The sequence below is a fragment of the Oratosquilla oratoria genome, chromosome 33, assembly GCF_046742065.1.
Source record: "Oratosquilla oratoria isolate Oo_2021 chromosome 33, ASM4674206v1, whole genome shotgun sequence".
Classification (NCBI taxonomy): Eukaryota; Metazoa; Arthropoda; class Malacostraca; order Stomatopoda; family Squillidae; genus Oratosquilla; species Oratosquilla oratoria.
In genome coordinates this window covers 38127576-38140380 of record NC_134809.1, presented here as the reverse complement: position 1 = coordinate 38140380, position 12805 = coordinate 38127576, and positions in this window count along the sequence as shown.

Here is a 12805-nt window from a genome sequence, read left to right as displayed (position 1 = left end):
ATTCAGTTTGAATATGGTTATGTCGCCACAAATTGCAACAGTGATTCGACGAAACATTCTGCTGCGGTTAGACTTCATTTTCATTCTTTTTCGAAAGATCCTTTTCACAAAAAAGACAGGATTATTTGGTACAGACGGCACGAGTCATGAAAGCCTGGATTGAAAGCGAAACTCTGTTCGAAACATTTCGAAAAAAAGTACATTTAGGGCCTTCGCCTTGCCGAGTCACTGGGAATTAGCATAAATCCCATTGTAATAGAAGATGTAACACCGACAATTTTTGTCATCGACAAAACCCTAGGTTCGGCAAGCAAACGCCGTCTAAGGAGCACTGCTATTGAAAAAAGACAACGCCTGGAGGTAGGTGCATCAGTCTGTATCATGTGTATAGAAAGGCCTGTGTTATCTATGCTGTCACTGACAATCGTTAACAAACATGGTTAGACTTGACTAACAATTTTTGGGCTAGGCCTAAGCAGATTAGGGGTACAGTCATGACATAGGCTAGCTATGCCTGTAGGCCTATAAATATGATCACCCCACTCCACCAGGGTGACAGGCATGACCATGTTGACAGGGCCTTCCATAATAGGCCCATGACCAAGTCTTGTCAATTGGAGTCATCCAAATTAAAGTCCGTTTTTTGAGTCAAACAAATGGAGTCCCCCACCACCACCCAACAGGAGGTAAGCCTAATTATCCTGGACCAGGAGGGAGGAATTCGTACTGATATAGACCTAATGATTTTTCCATCTGTTACAAAGTGCCTGTACAGCCGCGACAGTCACGTGGCATGGAACGTGACTGATGTCGCTCACGACCTGACGCTTTTCTGCCAGTGCGACCCTGCTTGACCCAACCTAACCTAACCCAGTGCAATTATCTAATTACGCACCACGGGTAACTTACCCACGCGATATATATGGCGGCTCCCGCAGCATGTAAAATCAGTTCACTCGTTCCTTAAAATAAAGGAAGACGAACTCACACTTCTTTCTATTCACCAATAGTAGCATCACTACACTGTTGACCATTCGGAGCGACAATGGACCCATCTACCGCTGCCATCCCCGACGCCACGCTGCCCGCTAGCAACACCGTCAACGCCGTCTCCCTCAAGATGCCACTTTTTTCTACGGTCGACGCTCCCACTTGGTTTCGACGGACGGAGATATAGTTCCACCTTTGGAATATCAGCGCGTCCCAAACGAAGGCAGACTATGTTCTCGAGGCAATCCCCGAGGATGTGTTCCCACTCATCTCCCAATCAATGGCTCGATCAACACGACGGCGTTATCCAGTATGACGTTCTGAAACAGTACCTGCTTCAAGAATTAACGCCGTCAGCTGCCTCCAGAGCATCCTCCAACTCTCCCAACAGTCACTGGGGGACATTAAACTAAGTACAGCATACCTCGAGATGATGTCCATCGCCCGCCTCCCACCCACAGCCAACGAAACCAGCAGGAATGTCGATATGCTTCGTCAATTCTGGCTCATGCGCCTCGCAGTGCCCGTCCGATTTCGCCCCTGGCAACGCCGAGGAAATGACCACCGACGAAGTTTCACGGAAGGTGGACCATCACGCCGATGCCCACGCCGCCGCAGCAAGGAGTCAGGATGTCTGTGCTACTGACGACATCACGGACGAAATCTCCGCCTCAGCAGCATCGCCAGCCAACAGACGCCAACAACACCAGCAAAGGCAGCGAAGCCGGACCACCGCCCCTCTGTACCTGTGCTACAACCACACAAGATTCGGCACCTTCGCCAGGAAATGCCAACCAGGATGTACCTGGACAAAAAACGCCTAAAAGAGCCACCGTCCATCACGGTGGCCTCTGCAGGCGCAACGGGCCCCTACATCAACGACAAGGCCTCTAAACGTCGCTTCCTTGTCGACACTGGTGCTTGCAGGTCCATATTTCCTGCATCCGCTGCTGAACGCCGGGTCCCCAAGGACGTTGGCGTTTGGCTCGTCGCCGCTAACGGTACTACCATAGCCACCTACGGGTGGAAACGCCTGCACCTCACCTTTGGAAGTCGCCACTACTCACGGAACTTCATCCTGGCAAACGTCAAGACGCCCCTTCTCGATGCTGACTTCCTCGCTCATTACAGGTTACTGGTCGACGCCGCCAACAACCGCCTAGTCTGCGCATCGGCATCCACCTCGACGCCCCTGCAAATCATGCCACAGCCAACCACGGTCGCTGCCATCGACGCTAGAATGCCCTACGCCCACTTGCTCACGGAATTTCGCAACGTCTTCAAGTCTGAGCTGGGACAGACACCACAGACGCCAGCTAGAAAACAGCTAAAAATGGCGTGTACCACTACATCAAGACGTCTGGGCCCACGGTATTTGCCAAATACCGCCGCCAACGCCCGAGAAACTCGCCGTCGCCAAGAAAACCTTCCAAGAGATGGAAAGACTAGGCCTCTGCCAAAAGGCCTCCAGCCCTGGGTCCCCCCCCCCTCCACCTCGTCAAGAAAAACAATGGTTCTTGGCGCCCCTGCGGCTGAACATGATGACGGAACCTGACCACTACCCACTCCCAAACATCGCCGACGTCACCACATACCTCAACGGCGCCAAGATCTTTTCGACACTGGACCTCCTGAAGGGCTACTACCAAGTTCAGGTACATACAGACGACATCCCGAAGACCGCCATCCCCACCCCCTTCGGGACGCACCTTTAATCACTTCTGCTTCGGTTTGCGAAACTCAGGTGCGACCTTCCAGCGCCCTATGGACGGCATCCTCGGCGACCTCGACTTCTGCGTCTGTTACGTCGACGATATTCTGGTCTTCCCCAACTCGCCTGACCAGCACCTCCAACAACTGCGGACCATCCTCGAGCGTCTCCAGGACAACAGCCACGTTGTCCACTTTGACAAATGCAGCTTCGGAAAAAGGTCTGTCCCCTTTTTGGGACACCTCATCTCTCCTGACGGCGTTCGTCCCCTGCAGGATAAAGTCGCCGCTGTCGACAAATTTCCCAAACCTACTACCATCAAAGCCCTGCAGGAATTTATTGGGATGGTCAACTTCTATCACCGTTTCCTCCCTAACATCGCTCAAACGCTGCACCCACTCTATAACGCCCTTCACGGAAAACCGAAGGACCTCCTGTGGAACCCCGCCATGGAAGCTGCCTTCGTCAACGCCAAAAAAGCCCTTGCCCGTGCCACCACCCTCTCCTTCCCTGCACCAGGTGCCCAGCTACAACTGTCAACGGACGCCAGCAATGTTGCCATAGGGGGTGTGCTCGAACAAATCCTCCGTGGCAGACCTACACCCCTCGGTTTCTTCAGCAGGAAACTCTCCAAGGCCGAGCTCAACTACAGCACCTTCGACAGAGAGCTCCTCGCCATCCACCACGCCGTCCGCCACTTTCGCCATTTCCTCGAGGGCTCCTCATTTATCATCAACACTGACCATCAACCTCTGGTGCACGCCTTCACGAAACAACAGGACGCTTGGTCTGCCAGACAGCGCCGCCACCTCTCCGCCATCGCCGAGTTCAATTGCACCATCAGGCACATCCCCGGCACAAACAACCCCGTCGCAGACGCCCTCTCCCGAATAGCCATTGACGCAGTTCAACTCGGCCTCGACTACGCAGCTATCGCCAGAGAGCAACGGGAGGATCCTGAAACACTTGCCTACAGGACATCCATCACATCCCTTAAGTGGTAAGACGTTCCTTTTCACGACAACCACACTATCCTATGCGACATCAGAACCGGCCACCCACGACACCTCATTCCAGCTGTCTTCCGACGTCAAGGGTTTAATTTAATACACGGCCTGTCTCACCCTTCAGGGCGCGTCACTGCGAAGCTCCTGAAGCAGAAATTCATCTGGCACAGCATCTCCAAGGACGCAAAGGAGTGGGCCAGATCCTGCATTGCCTGCCAGCAAAGCAAAATTCATCGCCACACTGAATCAGGCATCGGATCATTCCATCAGCCCCGACGACGCTTCGCACATATTCATGTCGACGTCGTCGGCCCACTCCACCCCGTCGGAAGGCCATCGTTGCCTCTTCACCGCCATTGATAGATCGACCCGCTTATGGAGGTCATCCCCATGAAGGATAGTACCGCCTCATCCTGCACTACAGCATTTTTCAGTGGATGGATCGCCAGATTTGGCCTCACGGAACATGTCACCTCCGACCGAGGAACTTCCTTCACGTCGTAGCTGTGGCACTCCCTCGCTGAACTCCTGGGTACTACAGTCCACCACACTACCTCCTACAACCCTGCAGCCAACGGCATGGTCGAGCGAACCCACTGCTCACTCAAAGCATCTCTTATGGCACGCTGCAACAACGGCTCCTGGCTACCCCAACTACCATGGATACTCCTTGGCCTTCGGACAGCCATCAAGGGCGACCTCAACGTGTCTCCAGCAGAGATGGTCCTCGGCCAAACCCCACAGAATTCTTCCCTCCACAGGATTCTCCCGAGAACCTGCAGCAGCTGCGACGCACTGTCGGCAAATTCGCCCCATGTGTACCGACACATCACCGGGAGGTGAAGAAATACCTCCCAAAACACCTCCACACCTCGACATAGGTTTTCCTAAGGACGGACGCTCACACCCCACCTCTCACCCATCCCTACACTGGCCCCCATCTTTTCTTTGAACGTAAGGACAAGACCTTCTGCATCTTCATCTTCGGCAGGCCAGAATGGGTTTCCACTGACCGCCTAAAACCGGCACCCCTCGACACTCCGCCCACCAAATTCTCACGTGCAGGACACCCCCTTAAGCCAAGGCAAATTTAAGAGGGGAGTATTGTACAGCCGCGACAGTCACGTGGCATGGAACGTGACTGATGTCGTCCACGACCTGACGCTTTTCTGCCAGTGCGACCCTGTTTGACCCGACCTAACCTAACCCAGTGCAATTATCTAATTACCCACCACGGGTAACTTACGTGGTATATATAGCGCCTCCCGCCACATGTAAAGTCAGTTCACTTGTACCTTACAATAAAGGAAGACGAACTCGCCCAAAACCTCTTTCTATTCACCAATAGTAGTATCGCTACATGCCTATGATGAATATCCACCTACTGCAAGTACCACTACCAGCAAAATTGAGATGGAATGTGAAAGTGACCATGGTGACAGTGGCAGGCATAACCTATGATTGATGGCTTCTCTTCCCCTACAGCAACCACTACCTATGGCAGATGATTTTATAGACACGTCTGTGAGTATCTTCTGCTTGCCTTCCTCTCCCCTCCAATCAAATGATTTCTCTATTCTCTTTGCTACATAGGCCTGTTTTATTGTAACTTATCACAAATAAAATAAAATAAATTAAATCACGAATTCTTTAAACTTTTGCCTGTAAATATGAAGCTTGGCATTCAAATCCGATAAATCTGCTTCACTCGATGTGAAGTCACTTTCCTATCGCTGGCCATGTCCAAGAATGTAAACAACCATTCCGTCATCAGCTGCCCTAGCGGTGGAAAATGTAACTACGACATTGAAAAGTTCATCTGCTATCAGGCATTTTTCAGATCATGCTATTTGGATAAGATCAAAACTATAAAATGCTTGAACGTGCATTTTAGTGCTTTAACTTCAAAGTTATATTTTTATACATGAAATAACAAAAAATAAAGAAATCCAAAACCTTCTCAGTTGACCTTGAAATGTGTTTGGGATGAAATGTATGAGAAGCTTGGTAGGGGTTACTAGGCTGGATAGAGTGAGAAACGAGGAAGAGAAGAGGAGAGCAGGGGTGGAAAGGAGTTGGGAGATAGGGTTGATGAAAGGGCACTGGTATGGTTTGGACACATGGAAAGAATGAATGAAGAAAGATTAGTAAAAGAGGTGTGGAAGGCAGAGGTGGAATAGGTGAACATGAGGGGGCGACCAAGGTAGAGATGGATGGATGGGGTAAAAGGGGCATTGGGAAAGAGGGGAATGTATGTTGAGGATGGGAGAAGACAGAAGATAGGGGTGAGTGGAGAATGGTTGTGTATGGAAGATGCTGTGATGCATGGAAGAGTGGGTAGGGGATGGGGGTCACCGAGTATGTGTGAATGATACTTTAATGCAACCCGAAGGGATTCCTTCCCGTCTTCTCTTTTTCTGCGACCAAGGATGAGCGGGATGGATGGGGTAAAAGGAGCATTGGGAAAGAGGGGAATATATGTTGAGGAAGGGAAAAGGCAGAAGATAGGGGTCAGTGGAGAATGGTTGTGTATGGATGATGCTGTGATGCATAGAAGTGGGTGGGGGGATGGGGGGTGAGGAAGTATGTGTGAATTATATTTTGACGCAGCCCGAATGAGGGGACGGAGAGTCGGGGGGGGGGGGGTTGCCGATTAAATGAAGCGGCCTTGCTATGGATATGCTGTGTCTTGCTACATTGCTTCTGACCCAGGGCAAAGGGTGAGATGCAGGGATGACCCGTCATCCAGGAGCCAAGATATGAGGTAGGGTGGTGAATGGGATTGGAGTCTGTGGGGATTAGAAAGGGTGGGAGGGGGGTTATGTCTTTGTTTTTGGCTACCTCTCTTGTAAATGGGGAAAAGCCGTTGGTGTGTGTGTGTGTGCATATATATATATATATATATATATATATATATATATATATCTTTTCAACCACAAATCTTTGCCATCTCAGTCGAGACTGAGAAGTTCGAGGGAGGCATATATTGAAAACTGAAACGTGGTCGAGCCGGGGACTCGAACTCAGCTCAGACGTGACAAAGTGTCAGTGACTATACCCATTACGCCAATCTCTCTTGGTAGCGTAATGGGTTTAATCACTGACACTTTGTCACGTCCAAGCTGAGTTCGAGTCCTCGGCTCGACCTCGTTTCAATACCCAATATATGCCTCCTTCGAACTTCTCTGTCCCGATTGCGATGGCAAGGAATTAAAAGTGATTTGTGGTTGAAAAGATGTTAATCTGTTCACTGGGAACCATTCAATGTACATATATGTATGTATATATATATATATATATATATATATATATATATGTATATATATGTGTATATATATAATATATACACACACACTATATATATATATATATATATATATATATATATGTATATATACATACACATATATTTGTACCCTGATGATGTCTTGAATAGACGAAAACATTTGGTATTCTTTTTTTTCCATGTGGTTTCTGCAAGTATTGTTATAACGTGTGTTTAGTGAATTGTTTTACATATATATATATATATATATATATATGTGTGTGTGTGTGTGTATGTGCCTATACACATACATACACACACACACATATATATATATATATATTATATATATATACATTTATGCACATACACATACACACACGTCGGTCGAAGTGACAGCGAAGATTGGAACTCCAGAAAAAACATTAATTTTCGTGGATATCAACGAGGGAGTACCTTTTTGTATTTAAAGGAAAGGGGAAAGGTCGTGGTGTGGGAAGGCGATGAAAAAGAAGGGGAGGGATTACTGAGGAGAATGGAAGGAAATGAGGAAGGAGAAGACTGGGTCCAGGAGGCCAGGCGCCTTGTAAACAAATTAAGGCCGGATGATTTTGGTGAAGAAGGGGGTTAGCAAAAATGTAAAGATTAGAAATATAGATAAGAGCAGCACAATGGAAGGTGAAGTTAATAATTTCCATGGATTCAATGAGGGGGGGGGATACCAACCTCCCCCGATTAGCAAGCCTAAAGGAAAAACTTGAGAAAATGACCGAACATTGTGAAAGTAGGTTCGGCCAACTTACACGGATTGCGCAGAGTTGAAAAATTGGAAGAACTAGAGAAGGTGAACAAAAACCTAACTAAAGAAATTTAAGAATTAAAAAGACAGTTAAAAGATGAGAATGAGGAATTAAAGATGAATAATAAAGAGAATAAAGGGTCCATAGCAAAAGAAGCACAGTGTTGGAAGAAAATCCAAGAGAACAACAAAATTGTATTTGATGATATAGTGACATAGCAGATGAAAGAATAAACTGAAGACACAGTTATTAAAATAATGAGGGAGAATATAGTAAGAGAATTAGCAGATAAAAATTATACAAATATATTAGGGATGGAAGAGAAGTATAATCTAAATAGGACTACAAGAATAAAGGAGGAAAAGGAAAAAGTAAATAATATATTAGTAGTTCAAGATGAACCTGAAATAGGAAAACAAATTGAAGAAATATATAGGGTCAGGAAATATAATACAGATAAGACCAGACCAATTAAGGTTAAATTCAGGTTACAAATGACAGCAGAGAATATCTTAGCAAAAACAGGAAAACTAGCAGACAGTGACCAACATAAAAAGGTATGGATAAAAAGAGAAATGAATAAAGAGGAAAGAGAGTATGAGAAATCAAAAAGACTAGAAGCTAAGGAAAAAAACGAGAAAAGAAAAGAGAAAGAAAAAGAGAAATTCTATTGGAGAGTAGTGAATATGAAAGTGAGGAAATGGTTCATAGCAGATAAAAATGGAAGGGAAGCAGAAAACACGATGGAAGTAGCAGAAAATTAAAATTGTCTTGCACAAATATAGATGGATTATTAACAGGCTTGAACGAACTGAATGATTACCTGAATGAAAAAGAACCAGACATAATGGGAATTGTAGAGACAAAATTGAAAAGTCCACTACCACCCAACAGTGTAGGATATGGAGCATATATTTGTTGGATTAGGAACAGAGAGGTAAAACAAGGGGGTGAGTTATGTTCCTAAGAAGGATATGTGAGGAATGTCACATATGGAAAGAATAGATTAGAGATGATTGTGATGGAAGTGGAGGACAAGGATGGGAAGAGCAGAAAGTTTGTAGTAAATTATGTGCCTCCTAAAACGGCTTCGTGGGAAGAAAGAGAACACAAAAATATGTTAGAAGACACCAGGATATCACTAAGCAAGATAATGGAAGATGGAGGACGAATAATTATAATGGGTGACTTTAATTGTAAAGAAATCTGCTGGGAAGATGACAGTGAAGGGTGGAGATGACCTATGGGGAAATGTATTACTTGATATGATTATTGAAAATACAATGACACAATGGATACAAGAGAATACTAGGTATAGAAATGAGGAAGAACCATCAAGACTGAACCTAATAATCACATCAGAACCCGGAATAGTGGACAAGATCAAATATAAAACACCAATAAGTAAAAGTGACCACATATTGATCGAATTGGAACTAAATGAGGAAAAATACATGAAAAAATTAACAACATAGAAAGGGAAGATTGATGTATGAAAAAACAAACTTTGACAAAATAAAAGAATTCTTTCAAAAAGCTGACTGGGAAAGAATACACAAGGAGGAAACAACAGTAGTTGAGAAATGGAGTATTTTGACAAAAATTTATAAAGGAGTGGAAAAGTATGTGCCAAGACAAAAGCATGAAAAAGGATATGTAAAGTGCTGATACAACAAAAGATGTAGGGAGTTAAAAGACAAAAGAGATAAAGCTTGGATAAAATGGAAAAAAAAAAAAACTGAAAAATGGAAAATATATGCTAGTTATAGAAATGAATATGTACAAGTGCGCAGAGAAGAAAAGACAAAATACGAAAAAGATGTCATAGAAAAATGTAAAGATCAACCAAAATTATTTTACAGAATTGTAAACAAACTGAAAAGCAAACAAGAATTAGAGAAACTACGACAAGGAGTCGAATACAGAGAGAAAATAAAAATGGCAGAAATTATGAATAAGCATTTTAAATCAGTGTTTACAAGGGAGAACATACAACCTAGAGATATCGAATGGGAGGAGAGAGTCCCCCCTATGAAGGAGAGAAGTATCAAGAAATGAAATATTGAAACACTTGAGTAATCTTGATGTCAGAAAATTGCATGGACCAGATGAAATGGCAAACTGGATTTTGAGAGAATGCAGGAATGAACTAATAGACAAAATACATAGCCTAATAAACAATTCATTGAAAGAGGGAAAAGTTCCAGAAGACTGGAAAAGAGCAAATATAGTACCAATATATAAAGGGGGAAACAAGGAAGACCCTACTAACTAGAGACCGGTCTCTCTTACAAGTATGATAGCTAAAATCTGTGAAAGAATTATCAAAACTAGATGGGTAAAATTTTTGGAAAAAACAAAGTACTAAATCCAAGACAATTTGGATTTAGACAAGGACGATCATGCGTCACAAACTTAATGTGTTTCTATTCAAGGCTAATAGATGTAATACAAGAAAGAGATGGATGGGCTGATTGTGCATTTCTAGACCTGAAAAAAGCTTTTGATAAGATACCACATAAAAAGTTGCTTAAGAAATTAGAAACGGAAGGAGGAATACAGGACAAACTACTGAAGTGTATGGAAGACTTCTTGCATGAAAGAAAAATGAGAATGGTGATAAGACAAACACTCTAATTGGGATGAAGTGATAAGTGGTGTTCCCCAAGGAACAGTTTTGGCCCCAATAATGTTTGCTATATATATATTAATTACGTGAATGAAGGAATTGAAAGTTATATGAGCTTCTTTGCGGATGATGCAAAATTGTTGAAAAAAGTGAACACAAGAAGATAGTGAGTCGCTACAGAGGCATCTCAATAAAGTATGGGAATGGAGTAGGAAGTGGGAGATGGAATTCAATATCAAGAAGTGTAGTATAATGGAATTTGGAAGAAGCAAAAAAAGAATAGTGGGATCATATAAATTGGGAGAAGAAGAAATAAAAAAAAAGTAGAAAATGAGAAAGACCTGGGAGTCATTATTTTGAATAATATGTCCCCTGAGAAACATAGAAACAAAATTTTTGGACAAACTTATAACTTAATAAGAGCAATCAAAGTGTCATTTACATACCTGGACAAAGAAATGGTGAAGAAAATACTAGTTACTTTGATAAGACCAAGATTGGAATATGCAGTGATGATGTGGTCACCAAGTACAAAAAAATGTATAACAAAACTTGAAAGAATACAAAGAGCAATTACAAAACTAGCACCAACACTCTCAGAACTATCATATGAAGAGACTAACAAAACTTGAACTACAGACATTAGAGCAAAGAAGAGAGAGAGGAAACTTGATAACTAATAATAGAATCATGAAAGGCATAGAAACTATTGATAGAGAGGATCTAATAAAATGGGATAGTAGAAATACAAGAGGACATGGAAAGAAAATTAAGAAAGAGTTATAGAAGAGACCTGAAAAAGAATAGCTTTCCCCACAGAGTAATAGACATCTGGAATAAGTTGGACGAAAAAGTGGTGTGTGCAAAAACAATTCATGAATTTAAAAACAGTTTAGATAAAATGAGATATGAAGACGGGACACCACAAGCATACCTCCCCTTCCCGTAAAATACAACTAGGTAAATACACACACACATATATATATATATATATATTCAGAGCTGGGCGCATTCCTCGATTTTGGGTAGTGCCTAAGCATTCCTGCATTCCTTTGGCCAAGGTTAGCATGTTCTTGGAATAGGGTTCCTCAAAAGAATTCACTCAGTGCATTCCTGCGTTAGCGCTCCCAAACCTATTAAAGCATCCCTCAAAAAAAAGTAGTGTGTTCCTAAGAATAAAAATAAATAACACTGCGTTCCTCAACACTACTGTGCGCATCAAAAGAACTATTATGCAGCTTAAAAATAAAACAAAATACAAGGTAATAATACATCAGAGCTTCATACATTAAAATATATTTCACACAACTAGACAAGTTACAAAAATTTTAGTTTTTAAAGAATTAAATTTACTGCTCCTCCTACTACACTTCCTTCTGCTCCTCCTTGTACCCAAGGAGGTGCATGTTGCCCCTCACAAACTCCAGTTGTTCAAAGTTAATGTTGCTCAGGCTAGACCTTTTTGCCAGCAAAATGTCTACCACTGAGCTCAACAGCTTCTCCACTGCCCTGGGTCAGAAGCAGTGCCACAATACACAGCAAGCCCACTTCATTATATTGGCAAACCCCACTCTCCATCCCTTATGCAGAGAAGAAGACAGAAAGAAATCCCTTTGGGCTGCATCAATTTCTCATACATACGCCCTCAGCCCCCACCCACTCCCCCTCATGCATCACAGCATCATCCATACACAACCATTCTCTATTCACACCTATCTTCTGTCCTCTCCCATCCTTCCTAAACAGACATTCCCCTCTTTCTCAATGCTCCTTTTACCCCATCTATCCATCTCATCCTAGGTCAACCCCTCATGTTCACTCCTATGCCTTCCACATGTCTTTTACTAGTGTTTCTTCACTCATTCTTTCCATCTGTCCAAACCATCCCAATACTCTTTCATCAACTCTATCTCCCAACTCCCTTTCCACCCGTTCTCCTTATTTCTCACTCTATTCAGCCTAGTAACCCCTATCATATTTCTCAGACACCTCATCTCAAACACATTCAAACTCCTTCTCTCTTCCTCCCTTATGTTCCATGTTTCTGCCCCATACTGTGCTGTCGGCACAATCACTCCTTCATACAATCTCCTCTTAGCATCCATTCCGAAATGTCTATTTCTCATTACACTTTTTAATCCCCCAAGGCATTTACTCGCTTCTCTCAATCTACATTCTACCTCCACCGCCACTCCTCCCTTTCCTGCCAAATTTGCACCCAAGTATACATTCTAAATAAACTGCATTTGAGTAGATTGTTATCATGCCATATATTTGATAAACAAGAAATAAAACAGAAGTACAAAACAATTCCTGTAATAATTTTATTTCTATCATGCTATATATTCATTTAATAAATAAAGAAGTAAAACATAAGTGCAAAAATAACATAAAATAGAAGTG